A 15782-nucleotide genomic window follows, 5' to 3' on the forward strand; every position below is an offset into this window, starting at 1 on the left:
GACCTAAAATAATTCTACTTTTAGTAACATAAACAATATGAGGCAGTTATAGAATATTCTGTATTGCATGCACAATAATAAAAAAAAAAGAGCTTTTAGAAAAGCTGTTAAAAAAGTTAGTAAATCATGAATGAAGCAAAACCTTAGTAATTAGCAGCACAAAATATTACAAGAATATTTTGGAGATATCATAATATCTTTTGGAGAGATTATAATGGTTAAAATAAACAAGCATTCTTGTTCTTTTTGGTCTGTTAGGAGTGTCTGTTGTAATTGCAGTAGAGTGATGACTTGATAGGTCCTCATCTTCTCTTTCCAAAATTATGTTATCATTATTGTTTGAGCAGTTAAGTGAGAGAATAGCATATTTTAAAGGTTTGCCGTTTTCATCAGTTATATCGAGTCGAGATCTCAAGATAAATGACTTGCTGATACTGTATTGCACCTCCCTGCTGCAATATAATTAGGAAGTACTGGTATGGTTGGCACCAGTGTATTTCAATCAGTAATCCCTCATTTCATGTAATGGGTCATTTCTGATAGACAAACTTTTTTTTATTGTCTTTTATGATGAATCATCTGGTGTTTGCAGTGTTGAGCTACATCTGTAAACATTATGCTGGGAGATGATTACATCTTAAAAACCCTAGAAGGCATTGATATAATATTTATCGAAGCACATGGGAACTCTCTATTCCTTTGTTTTATCATCCTGTTTGTACTAAATGTAATTAAGTAGTTTTCCATATCATTCCATTGTATTATTTTGTTCGTTCCATGATGGATATTAAAGAATCTTTCTAATCGTACAAACAACATTCCATCAACTTAAGAATTCTCAAAATTCAGAGCTTCCAAATTGAGAGCCACAATGTGTTGATAAAATCATAAAAGCTTAAGGTGTCAAAGACACTAGTTCTCTGTTTGTAATAGATATCCCTGTTTTTGTTTGTAGCTTTTTTTTTTCTTTTTGCAATGAATATAGTGTTATTTAACAGTCCACTTTCTTTGCTGCTTGTAATGACATTTTATTACTCTTAAATAGTATATAATGCTACTTGCTGCCTCCCCTTTTTTTCTTTGTAATTTTGGATCACACTATATCCAACATAGTAACCAGTTGCTGTAGCACTGAGAAATAAATCGATTCTATCAATTAATTTTTGAATTTATTTTACAAGAATTTTTATGAGAAAGAATTTTTTGAAGTTGATATTGTTGTACATTGCGAATGTCATTTTGCCAGTATATACAAGCACTGGTTTTAGTTCACTTCAATTTATTTTCAATTAATGAAATCATAAAATTTTAGTGACACCACTGTAATCTTCTCAATGACTTTCCAGTCTGTAACTGATTTTTCTTTTTTGTGTTTTCAAGCATATGTATGGGTTGTCTCATTCATGGTTTGTTTAGATTATATCTGTTATTTATATAATTTTCATTTTCTTGTGTTTTTTGCCAACACAAGATTGCATATATGTAAGTGAATATGTGTATGTGTGTTGACTTCAGTTGGGTTTAAGCTTATTTGATCTTTGTTCTTGTTTTGTTGTTGTGGATGTGGTTGTGGGTCTGTTGCTAATTCATTCATTCGTGTTATTGATTCACTATCACCTGGCAGTATGTGTAGTAATTCTGTAACCTGTTGGAGTGTTGAATCTTTTAGTTGTGGGGAAAATTTTATTTCTTCAGCATTGGCCAGTGTGGTGTCACATAAAAGCAACCATGTGATGCTACATAAAAGTGCTTGTATGGTTCCATGTAAAAGCACCCAGCACACTCTGTAAAGTGGTTGGTGTTAGGAAGGGCATCTAGCTGTAGAAACTATATACCAAATCAGACTGGAGTCAGATGCAGATCTGCAGCTTGCTAGCTCTGGTCAAACTGTTCAACCCATGCCAGCATGGACAATGGGTGTTAAATGATGATGATGGGATGTATTTCTGTATGACATGTTCTTAGAGTCTGGAGGTATCGGCTTCTTTTCATTGTATTAACATTAGTGCACTGTGTTCCTTTTGCTTATGCTTCAAGTTGCTTCTATATATGTTGTGATAATGTCTTTAGACCAGCCTTCAGTTTACATTATGTGGTAAACGACAAGCTAGTTTTGCTGAACACTCACAAACCACAGACTCACAAGTCAATTAAAGTCAACCAATACACACAGACAAACCACAAACAAACCCACAAGTCACATATCTTCAAACCATATATGTGTACACACACACTTTTGTTAGCATCAACAACTGCAGGAACAAGCAAAGGAAAATGGAAAAAGAAAAAGAAATGCATTATATAAAATTACATCCTTGCATAACTTACAAACAACACACACACACACACATTCTTATGTTAACACTAACAAAAACAGTAACATGAGAATGCACCTTCACACACTTGACAGCATAACAAGCACAAGGAGGAAAGAAAACCACTTGCAGAAGAGGGGATAATCGTTGGAAAGGGCAACAATAGTGCAACAAAAACTTCATAACAAACTGGCACTCCATTGGTTGTGACAACAAGGTTTCCAGTAGATCTAGCCAACAGAACAACTTGCTCATGAAATTCATGTGCAAGTGGCTAAGCACTCCTCAGTCATGTGTACCTTCAATGTAGACATTGGGAGATTCAGCATAACACAGAATGTGACGAGACTGGCCCTTTGAATTGAAAGTACAATTCATTTTTGCCAGCTCAGTGGACTGGACCAACATGAAATAAAGTGCCATGTTCAAGGACACAAGACACCTCCAGAAATTGAACTCATGAGATGAATAATCTAACCACTAAGCCACCTAAGAGACTGATACAATGCATCAGTCCTCTCTGTTCTCCTCTGAGGAGCAGAAACATGGCCCCTTGCAAAGACCCTGGCAAAGAGGATTGGTGGCTTTGATAGCAGAGCCCTGAGAACTATCAAGAACATCAGATGGTACCATCACATTTCCAGTGAAGAACTGCATGTGCACATGCATCAGCCTGCAGTCTCCCACCTCATGGTATGGACATGTTCTCTGCTTCCTGCCAGACTATCTTACCAGGCCCTTTCTCTCACTTGATACAGTAGCTGTGGGCTGCGTGAGGCCTCGTGACAGGCTGTGATTAGCACCAAATACCTGGTTGTGATTAAAAGGAAGATCTCCAGAAGCTTGACATCATCGTGGCGGATGCAAGGTGGTGCCCCAGCCTGACCACAGTCTAATGACTGATACAAGTACAACATAACAGCTTTAGGCTTTTATAGAACCAGAAGCTTTAATATTAGACCATATTCAACGTACTGCAGAGTGGGATTGAACCTGAAGCCTTGTGGTTTCTACACAGCTGCATATGCATCCATATGACCCCTATTTAGTCAAACAAAATGCATGTGGATGTAACCATTACATGGTTAACAGTTAATAAATTCATAACAAACACAGCAAGATGTTTTAATTGTTTGTAATTTTGTAAACACACTGGTTGTCATCTCTCACTTGCAAGATTGTTTGATATTCTGGCATTAAAAACAAACACTGAAAACAACAAAACTGTTGGTGCCCTACTTGGACCATTTCCAGCCCAAATATTCTATATGTTTTATGTTGAAAGTGGCCAGATCCAGCATCTTACACCTACCCAACATTTGTCATTCTAAAAATAAACAGTCGTGTTTTCTAAGTCTTGAAGCTATGAGATAATGCATTATTAATTCAAAACAATATGAATGAATAACCATTACATTTGACAGTCAAATTTAAATGCTGAAGGGTTAACAGACACTTGACAGGAACCTAAAAATAGAATTTTTTTTGGTACGAATATTCTAATAATCACATTCCCACACACAAGCAAATGTGTATCCGCTCTTCTTCTTGTACACTCTTATGCATGTGCACAGACATTCACATATGCATGTATGCATATAGTTAAACATATATTTATATTGACAAATACACATGCATGCATGTGTGTGTGTGCACGCGTGCATACACGCACGCAAAATTAAGAAGTGAGCAATTATGTAATAAGGTTAAATTTTCTGGGATGCAATTAAGTACATTCCATTGTAAAAATATTGCTCTAAAAATTTTCATGTGAGTGCTGTCATCTAAACACACATAAACAGTCATTCACACACAAAATTTGCATGCACACATTTACACACACACACACACACACACACACACACACACACACACACACACACACACACACACCAGCATTAGCATTCACTTACTTGCACACACACATGGATATTCATTCACTCACATGCATACACACTTGGAAACACAACTCATACTCACTCACTCTCAACTTTCATCCACTCCTATTTGCTCACTCACTCTTATTTCATTCACTAATGACACTTTCACTCAGACACTCACTCCCAACTTTCACTCATTCATATTCAAGCCTGTCTTAAGTCACTTGTTGAATTCAGAGGTATATTAACATGTCAAATCTTCATAACTGGAATTTCTTTGTTGATTTTATTCAGTCAGAGTTGGTGACTGTGAACACGAGGACTGAACTGTTAAATGCTGGAGTATCTTCTTTTACTTGTTTCAGTCAATTGACTATGGCCATGCTGGAGCACTGTTTTGAAGAACTTTTAGTCAAACGAATTGACCTCAGGACTTATTTGTTTTTTTTTTTTTGGTTTAAGCTGGTACTTATTCTGTCAGTCTCTTTTGCAGAACTGCTAAGTTATGGAGTTATAAACACACCAACATTGGTTGTCAGGTGGTGCTAGTAGAGGCAACGGGGAACAAAGACACACACACACACTCACATATATAGATATGTATGCAACGGGCTTCTTTCAATTTACATCTACCAAATCCACTCACAAGGCTTGGTTGTCCCCAGGCTATAGTAGAAGGCATTTACCCAAAGGGCCATGCAGTGGGACTGAACCCAGAACCCTGTGGTTTGGAAGTAAACTTCTTACCACACAGCCACACCTGCCGCTATGTATGTTGATTTTGAATATAGCAAAGAGAAATAAAGTCCTAGGAGCTGTAGGTAGGTTTTAGTGAAGATAATAATTCCAAAATTATTTTGCTTTTGAACATATTATCTAAAACACAACACTGAATCAGCGAGGTAACGTTAGTATGGTTACTCTGACCGCTAGAAATAGCAGCTAAATCGTATTCAAATCGCAATCTATCATACAATAGATTTCTATAGTTTTCTTTGTGACATACCTATACTACATGTGAAAAGGCAGAATTGTCATGACTGGAATGCCTTTGATCACCAGCCTGTTCAACCATTCTTGACCTGCAACTAAACAAGAAAGCAACAACTAATCTTATATGCTTATTATATATGCGCCTTATATGTTTATTAAACATATTGCCATTCTTTACACTGTTGCTACACGGAAGACATGATTTTTTTCTTATGCATTTTTTCTACATTTATAGTAATGATATCTGTCAATTCCCTACATGCCCAACCCTATTTAACTTCATTTAAAGTGCCTCATAAATTTAAAAATCAATTATTTTTTTTATAGTCTAGAATGTTAAGAAGTCATTTTAAGAGAGAGGAGTTGTTATTTAGTCCACCCCCACTGCTGTTAGTACTGATCAAGCAGACTGTGACCAAAGGTGTTCTAATTATGACCATCCTGTCTTTTCAGTTGTCTTTTTCCTATGTGCAGCGAATCTGGAACCATGTGTTTTATTTTATTTTATTTTTTTGTCAGATGGTAGGATGTAATATGAAGGAGATTTGGTTGTTATTTGTAGCAGATCAAGTAAATATGTAGAAGCTCCCTCATTGGCTTTGTACTTAGTTGTTTTTATGTTGGTTTACTTTTGGTCAATCCTGAGAGGAGTCAGCTTGGAAGGTAGGCCTCAGACCCCACTTGGTTTCGAGAAAACCTGTGTGGTTACTCGACATGCTAGAAATAGTAGCCAAATCTCCTTCAAATTATATCCTACTGTCTTAAATAAAGAAAAAATATGAAGTAATATATTTCTACATACCCCACCAAAAAACGATAAGGTCATGGCTGGAATGCCTTTAATCAAGGGGTTATGGGATCAGGGTCGATCTGGAGCTAAACAACAGGGCTACTGCTTAGGTCTTGGAAGAATTTAGTAGAGTTAACTCTGTTGTAAGCATTTAAACATTGGTTTTTACTGTGGTTGGGCTCATGGTTTTTCTATCATTTTTTTTTTTGGCTTTCATCAAAATAGATGAACATCAATGGAATTTGTATCTTTGTGGTACCAGTGCCGGTGGCACACAAGAAAACCATCCGAACGTGGCCGTAGCCAGTACCGCATCGACTGGCCTCCGTGCTGTGGGCACGTAACAAACACCATCCGATCGTGGCCGTTCGCCAGCCTCATCTGGCACCTGTGTCGGTGGCACATAAAAACACCATCCGAGCATGGCCATCTGCCAGCCTCGTCTGGCACCTGTGTCGGTGGCACATAAAAAAACACCATCCGAGCGTGGCTGTTCGCCAGCCTCGTCTGGCATCTGTGTCAGTGGCACATAAAATCACCCACTACACTCTCGGAGTGGTTGGCGTTAGGAAGGGCATCCAGCTGTAGAAACACTGCCAGATCTGACTGGCCTGGTGCAGCCTTCGGGCTCCCCAGACCCCAGTTGAACCATCCAACCCATGCTAGCATGGAAAGCAGACGTTAAATGATGATGATGATATAATCATGATTTGATTATTAGCATCTGTTATATTCCATCATTTTACTTGTCTCACTCATTTGACTGCTGCTTTGCTGGGGCATTGCCTTGAAGGATTTAGTCATACAAATCGATCCCAGTATTTACTTTTAAAGTCTTGTACTTATTCTAGGGGTCTGTTTTGCTGAACCATTAAGTTATAAGGACAATAGTTGTCAAGTATGGGGATGGGGGACACACACACACACACACATCTTTTTTCAATGTCTATCAGTTCTACTCACAAGGCTTTGGTCAGCTCAAGGCTATCAGTAAAAGATGCCTGTCCAAAGTGCCACACTGTGGGACTGAACCTGAAACCAAGTGGTTTGGAAGCAAGCTTCTTACCAAGCAGTCATGCCTGCATCTATACTGAAATAGTAGATATAAATTATTGAAGTAGCTCTAACATGAATAGCTTCATTCATGTAAATCACTCAAGTGGTAGCATACACAGACGTGAAAAGGAAGAGCATTTTTGTATTTTGGGCTATATGTTTTTGTTCAATGGCAGGGTTTGAAATCATACTTAAGATATATTGCTCAACTCATTAGTCAGCCAATGACAATGTTCTACTTTACTATCAGTTTTACTTTATTTCCTTTCATAACCAGTCTTTTTGAGATCACCAGAGTTCATAAGGTTAATGTTTAACCATTTTTGATACCAATCTACCTGAAGCTACCCACGGTTCTATAAGACAAACTGCCTGTTTTGAAGTGGTCTAAATTCAAAACCTCCCATCAAAATTTTGCTGCTTAATAATGACGAAGTTATTCCTTATTTTTTTTCAAAATTAACTGAAACAAAAGAATTTTATTTCTCTAGAATAGCAAAAGGGTTAACTTTGGTTTCTATAGTAACGAATTGATGAATCAGATTTCTCCTTGGGTTGAATGCAGGTCACTCTACCAAGAAATTGTGGTACTTTTTGTTGACAGCTTAAAATCTCTTGCACAGAAGCACAATAAAATAAATAGCTGTATTGGGTTCAAGATTATAGTTCAGTATCGTATTTAGTTACTCTGCTAGTTTGCTTTTTTTTTTACATCTTAAAAACTGTTAATTTGTTGACAGTGATTGCTGGAGATGTCAGGAGTGAAGCTTGATGTAGCTGGCTCTTATATTTTCTGTACAAGAAAAGCTTACTGTGTTGTTAATCTGTAACAATCAATTGAGCTGTATTTTTTAAAATTCTATAATTAGATTGATAATTACAATCTCAAACTGTAATTGTTAAAAAATCTACTCAACAATATCTGAAAAAAGGAAGCAGAAAGGTTCTGCCGTATCACTGTAGACATTGAGATATTGTGCTGCAAAGAAAATGCTATTGGCTTCCCTATGGAGTCTTTGATGTGTTATTTGATACTAAATGGGAAATGTTCCATTCTTATTCTATTTTACTGGGTTTTCTTTTTTTTTTTTTAATTAGTACACATGCCATACATCACATGCAGTGTTATAATGCGCTTAGTCAAAACAGCTAAATTTTCTAAAGTGTGTTTAAAAGTCATGAGCAGTAATGGTAAAATCTGTTTAGGTGGTATCTATTTGAAAAGGAAAGGTTATATGTAATCTATAGTGTCTTTACCATGGAAGAAAAGTATTTTTTCTCATTTCATTCTAGCTACAATGAAAATGGAAACAAAACTAAAATTTCAATAACGTTTTGTTATGACATTTTCACTCCCTCGTACATTGTAACAAATGAAATAGAATATATAATGGAAGTTGTAAACTAGAATTGGATTTACAGTTTTTGAAGAAGTTTCAATGACTGCACTGTTACTAGAGAATTATTTCACTTGTAACAAGCAGTTCATGAACTCCAGGGATTGGCCAGTTATTTACTGCAAAATATATTCTCAGGTTGTCCCCAGAAAATCACAATTTATCTTTTATATGTGTCATTTCGTTTTGACACATTTTTACTTTGTATTCTTCAACTGAGTATGCAGCAGGTTCTAAACTAAGCAAGAAGTATGTGATATCAAACAAATCTATTTGTTTTGTATAAATGCTTGAAATAGTAACGGAGAGTAAGAAAACTTAAGATTGGTTCAAATATGTTTGATAGATATGTTAATAAATCTGTAAAGGCAAGTTGAAAGAGGTTTGTCAAGGAGAAAAATTTCTTGCTTAAGACAGAAAGGTGTTAAAATACCATTGTCAGATGTGAATACCTTCTTTTAGACCAATGGAGGCATTTCAAACTTTTTAGTTATCTTCATCCAGATACCAAGTGAGGCAACTCTGGAGTAACTTGGGTTTGAATTAAAATTTAAGGCTTCTGAGGTATTTTGAATTTTTAAAATATAAGCAAAGGTAATGTCAAACATATTTGAACTGTTCCCCATGTGTATGTGTGATGACTTAAAAATACCGGACAGGAAAAGCTAGTGGTAGTAGTGTACAATTGATAAATTCAAAGAAACTGAGATTTAATAAAGTACAACCTAAAATAATCAAAATCTGCCATGAAATTGAAGTATGTAGGTGAGTAGGGTAGTAGGATTGAGGGAATCATTAGATTGTTAAAAAAAAAAAAAACCTTGTTGCATTTAGTTAAGGCATTTTGTATTCTGAATTTAAACTCTCTGAGATCAACTTTGCCCTTCATCATTCTCAGGCTGATAAAAATAAAGATCCATTTAAGTACTGGTATCAATTTAATCAACCATACCTCAAAATTTGTGGCCTTGAAGCAATGTCAGAAGCCAATATCAGTAATGTAGTAGAATTTGAGTATAATCTATATTGTTACTTAAATTTTTAGTGTCTCAATACAAGCCACACAATGACCATGTGGCTCATTGGTTCTTATATGTTCATTTCAGATTATTCAAATTGAAACTAGTATGGGGCCTCTGCCAAAGAAACTTTTACACTAGGAAAGATCTGTAGATATATTGTGAAATAACCATTGTGAAAAGTGCCTATGCATGGCCATGTAAAAGCACCCTTGTAGAACCAAGTAAAAGCACATATGCCATGTAAAAACACCCTTGCAGTGTCACATAAAAGCATCTAGCACACTCTATAAAGTGGTTGGCATTAGGAAGGGCATCCAGCTGTAGAAACCATGCCAAATCAGATGGAGATTGGTGCAACTTTTCAGCTTGCCAGCTCTTGTCAAACCATTCAATCTTTGCCAGCATGGCCAACAGATGTTAAATGGTGATGATCTTTTACTTGTTTCAGTCATTAGACAGCATGGGCAATGGACCTTAAATGAAGATGATGATGATGATGTCAACAATGTTTAAATTTTCAGTTGTTTTGATCAGTAGTTCAATTTCCTAACAGCAAGTTCAACAGTTTATTGGACTCCTCCTGTTCTAATTTTTTTTATTTAGAGAATGTTAATATTTTAAAAATTCTCTTTAAGAATTTCAATTTATTGGACAAAGCACTACTATATTTTGTCAAATCTTTCCAGCCTTTTAAGAACCAGATACATTGTGTAAGATACCTAATGATAATTTATTGACTTTGACTGAATTAACTACCTGAATCAAAGGTCAAACAAACCTTCATGCAGTTAAACCAATGAGGAAAGCCTCTACATGGTTAAGCCATTGAGGAAACCTCTATGCAGTTATTAGATTTATGAGAAATAGCAATCAGATCTCTTTCAAATCATACCCACTGTCTTTTTTTTTAAAAAAAGGGTCACATTAAAGATTAAACTGAGCTTGGAAGAAAGATGGGATGGTGTGACTGGGATGTCTGATTGTGAATCTGATTGATCAGATTTGAGCTGGAGTTTAATAATGTTGACATTAACTAACTAAACTGGCATTCCATCAGTTTGGTTGATCTGACTTGTGGAACAGCCTGCTTGTGAAATTAACATGTAAGTGACTGGGCACTCTGCAAACGTGGGTACCCTTAATGTACTTCTCAGGGAGATTCTGCACGACACAGAAGTGACATAGCTGGCCCTGTGAAACACAGGTGCAACTCATTTTTGCCAGCTGAGTGTACTCGAGCAATGTGAAATAAAGTGTCTTACTCAACAACACAATGCACAGCCAGGAATTGAACTCATGACCGTACAGTCATGAGCCAGATACCCAAACCACTATGGCACAATGACATAGGGGATATTTATTAAATAATCATGTATACTCATCCATACAAATAGACCTCTCTTTTACTCTTTACTCTTTTACTTGCTTCAGTGATTTGACTGCGGCCATGCTGGAGCACTGCCTTTAGTCGAGCAAATCGACCCCGGGACTTATTCTTTGTAAGCCCAGTACTTATTCTATCGGTCTCTTTTGCCGAACCGCTAAGTGACGGGGACGTAAACACACCAGCATCGGTTGTCAAGCAATGCTAGGGGGACAAACACAGACGCACAAACACACACACATACATTTATATATATATATATATATATATATACATATATACGACAGGCTTCTTTCAGTTTCCGTCTACCAAATCCACTCACAAGGCATTGGTCGGCCCGGGGCTATAGCAGAAGACACTTGCCCAAGATGCCACGCAGTGGGACTGAACCCGTATGAATTATATTAAAACAAATGAAGAATACATTTTATGTAAACTAGCTTAATGTTTTGAAAGATTGTAACAGCCTGTATTTGCTGTGAAATGGGAATATATTTACTGTCACTGCATTTAGGAATGAAACCATATGGTCACAATTTTTGAAGACAGTAGACTGCTTATTGAGCAAGATTTAGCCACTACATTTGAGCAAATGAACCACTGTTGAAGCTCCATTCCCCAACTGACTTGAACTCCCTTACTGGTTCATGCAAACCTGTTGATGTGTAAAGCAGAGCTGTAAACTGCATACATGCCTGGAGAAAAGCTGATAAGGATAGGTTACAAAAAAATGCGCTTACTAATGAAGAGCAGTTGTAGGAAGAAGTGATGGTATGAATGAACAAGATTGAAGTAATTAATGAATGGACAGCTTAGAAATAGTACGTTTCTACTGGTTGTGGGCAAAGCTTTGAAGGAAAGAATAATTGAGGCATTGTTGCAACTTACACAAATTCAGCTTGTTTCTTTGCCAAAACATTCTCAAGGATATTTTTATTTATCTATTTAACCAGTTATTTATCTATTTATTTATTTCCTTTGCTTGTAAACAACGTAAACACATTTTCAAGACACAATTTAAGTTTTTTTAAAGATAAGAGTATTATCACAGACCTAGTAACCTGATAAATATTTTTGTAGTTTTCTCAGTTGTAGTAAACATATTTTCTAAGGAGGCAACATCACCTGGAAGTTTATTTAGTAATTAAAAAAAAAAATTATTTTATTCATTTATTTCAGTAATTACTCTTTTACTTGTTTCAGTCATTTGACTGTGGCCATGCTGGAGCACTGCCTTTAGTCGAGCAAATCGACCCCAGGACGTATTCTTTGTAAGCCTAGTGCTTAGTCTATCGGTCTCTTTTGCCGAATCGCTAAGTTACGGGGACGCAAATGCACCAGCATCAGTTGTCAAGCGATACTGGGGCGGGGGACAAACACGGACACACAAACATATACATAAACACACACACGTATATATGATGGGCTTCTTTCAATTTCCGTCTACCAAGTCCACTCACAAGGCTTTGGTTGGCAGAAGACACTTGCCCAAGGTTTCACGCAGTGAGACTGAACCCGGAACCATGTGGTTGGTAAGCAAGCTACTTACCACACAACCACTCCTATGCCTAGAAAAAAAAAATTATTTTGTTATGTAAATTACTTGGCTCTTGTTGATGGAGTAGGTTTATGATCAAAAGTTTTCCTGCCGTGATTGTTCTGCTTTTTTTTTTTTTTTTTTGCAAACCAGACTATGTGTCATTGAAACCTCTTATATCTGACTCGAATATTCTACCTGTTTTATGTTCAAACTGACCAATCTGGCCCCTCACACTTACCTTACAATGTCATCCTAAAAATAAGCTTCATTGAAATCTCTTGGGTACGAGAGTGAGCATTACATATGTCTGAGTAATCTGAATGCTAAAGGTTTAAGGCAGTACTGTGCACTGAGGGAGCTTTGGCTACTATTTTAAGTAGATCATATGACTGCATGGATGCTTTCTTATTGACCTTATATTTATTTTTATATCTATTGTTGTTGTTGTTTGCCTGCCTGCACATAAATATGGCACTTTAACCATCTGTACTTGCATCTTGCAGAGAACATTAAAAACCAAATTAGAAGGGAAAAAAATTGGTTGTGCTGTTAAGGAGTTTGCTTCCCAGGCCACATGGTTTTGGATTCAATCCAACTGTGTGACACCTTGGTTATCCTATGATAACCTCAGGTTGACAAAAAGCCTTATGAGAAGATTTAGTAGACAGGAAGTGAAAAAAAGTCCATTATGTGTGTGTGAGAAGGGGAGGGGTGTAGGATGTGAATGTTTGTATCTTTTTGTTTTGACATTGCAGGACTGTTGTAAATGAATGTTATTCATTTTCAATACTCTGTGAAAACATGTCAGATCTCGGGGGGGGGGGGGGGGGGAAATATTATCTTGGTTGGAGACAAATAAGGGTTGGCTACAGGGTAGTGTCCAGCCATAGAAAATTTGCCTCAGTAAGTCCATCTGTCTCCATGCTTGCATGGTAAAATGTTAAAATGATGATGATGAATGATGAAAATAAAATTATTTAGTTGAGAACTTACATTAGTGTCATTTTCATGACAAGTACAAGTGACAACACTGTACATGTTTCTGTCTTATGATGATCCACTCAGAGAAGCATCATTTTCACTGTACTTGCCAAAGATCTAATGAATCAATCACTAAGTGTACAAGATAGTACATACTAAACATCTCAACAAGTACTTTTACAGCTCAATCCATTTATATATTTTCCGATAGCATAAAGCAAATAACGGCCCAGAATACCATATATTATTTATGCTTCAATTCACTCCTTTATCTTAGAAATGATCAGTCTTGCTTTCTAACTGTTTTAGTACCATCTTCTCCGAGACTGCCCTTAGTTCTGTAGTACAAAACCTCCTATTTTAAAGTGTTTGTGTTTAAATTAAAACTTCCCATCATGATTTGTGTAAGAACATTTTTGTTGAGTTCCAAACACCAGCTTAATGAAAATGTTTGTTTTAGTGAATCCTTCCAAATTCTTGATTATTTTCAAAGTTAATCGAAACACATAGGTATAGTGTATTTCATTAGAATATGGTTGTAAAATGGGTAGTTGGCCAACCTGTAGAACTAATGTATTTTTTCTCTGATAAACTCCATATGGGTCCTATTTTGTTGTTTATTAGAAATTCACTTGGCTGTTGTGCAATTATGTTGCTAGTCTGCTAACCATATTGTTGAGATTTAATGTGTTGTGGGCTTGAGCAAAGCATATAGCTACTCTATCTTTCCCCTACTATTCCATTTGTATTTCACAGCTGAGTGGTTTATTGAAGGAATGTATCATTCAGCTGTAAAAGGAAATGCATTAATAAAAACCCATCTCACCCATAAATATAAAATGGGGGGAAAAAAAAATGTTGGAAATATAAAAATTTGGATAGAGATGAAACAGAATTTAAAAAATTTTTATTTAGCATGAATTTTGGTGTTAGGAAAATTCTAGTTCAAGCAGGTTTCCAAAGTTCACTTTTATGTAATTTTCCACTTTCAGATAATTGAAAATTTTCTTCCTTTCGTTCCTTTCAAATTTTGCCTTTGGTTTGTATATTTCCTCTTAAAGAAGGAAAACTATTTTAAATTTTGGTTGAACTGAGAATTGACTGCATTTTAGTGCAGTTAAACGAATGAAACGAAATTTATCCTAAAGACATACAATTCATAATTTATCCTAAAGAGATTTATCCAAAAGACATTTGTCCTCAAGACATTTATCCTAAAGACATATAGTTCATAGTTTTAGAAAATTTCTTACATTATTTGCATAAAATCTGTACAACCAAACTAGAAATTTTAGTTTTTCATAACAGTCTTTTGATGCAGAGTTGCTTAGAAATGGATAATTTTTTTAGATGTTATAAATTATGGTTGGTTGCTCCCTATTTTCATAGTGCAAAGAAAATACTACAACAGTGAAATTATTCCTTTCTGGAATTGGATGGCTGGTTTTATTTTATCTAATTTTTTGTGTGTGTGTGTGTGTTTCGGAGTAGACATGTAAAAATGAATTTATGATAAAGCTGTAGTTTGATGTCTTTCTTGTCTTTTAAGAAGAAAATACAGGCATATTTCCATGAGGCTGGGGAATTGTGTGTTAGTATGAATGGAAGGATAAAAGGTCTGTGAGCGGTATGATAAGATAGGATTTTGGAGCAGCATAAATTTTATTCTAGCCATTTGTTGTGCATTTTGTTGTACATCTAGAATCTCAGGACATTGGTTTGTAATTATTTCACAAGTAATGTGCCATGAAACCAGTGGAAGCTGGAGCATCTTGCTACAGAAATGGAGTGTTCAGTGTTCACCAGTAAAATGTTGATAAAACAGTAAACTGAAATGCAGTTGCTAAGTGATCTGAAGGGAGTATTTCTTAGGAGGAAAGGGAGGTTTTTATATTTTTTCGAATGACCTTCAGCTATAGTTATCTTGTAGTTTGATACTATATTTCATGAGAAACACAGTTTGGGTTTTGGACCTATATAGATAAACATGTGTTTTGTCTTTGGAATATTTACTGTCTGGGTAAAAAAAACTGAACAAAACCAGTGGTCCTATTTTAAGGTTACATATAGTTTCTCAAGGATTGTAGGTTAAAATGCCCAGTATGCACATGAATGATTATTACTATTTTTAAATCTCACATTGTGAGATATTCAGCAACGGTACTATGTAGTAAAGATTGTTTGCCAACATAATATAGTAGTCCTGGTTTAGGACAAATGTTGCTGTAATTTAGCCCCAGGAGACATCCTCTCCAGCTGGCTATACGACACGATCTGTGTCCTTATATTTTCGAACAAGGGAATCTAGCACCCCCACTCCGCTCAAAGCAATATCTGTGTATCACGATTTCTGGGTTATTTCCCTTCATCAGCACAGAATAATTGTTTGACTAGAGATGGCGCTGCCAAATTCCCATTCAAAAT

At 36.0% G+C, this 15782-nt stretch overlaps 1 protein-coding gene and 1 long non-coding RNA gene across 2 annotated transcripts in view; both read left to right on the forward strand.

The window, feature by feature from the left end:
• The window catches only part of LOC115215117 (tyrosine-protein kinase Abl), a 215069-nt gene that overhangs the window by 130108 nt on the left and 69179 nt on the right, over nucleotides 1–15782 (forward strand). The window lies entirely within an intron of this gene.
• Nucleotides 3565–12655, forward strand: LOC118764480. Its single transcript, XR_005000287.1, has 3 exons — nucleotides 3565–3660; nucleotides 10958–10961; nucleotides 12641–12655. It is a non-coding gene; the product is annotated as an uncharacterized LOC118764480 (long non-coding RNA).

This window comes from Octopus sinensis, linkage group LG8 (genome assembly GCF_006345805.1).
Source record: "Octopus sinensis linkage group LG8, ASM634580v1, whole genome shotgun sequence".
Classification (NCBI taxonomy): Eukaryota; Metazoa; Mollusca; class Cephalopoda; order Octopoda; family Octopodidae; genus Octopus; species Octopus sinensis.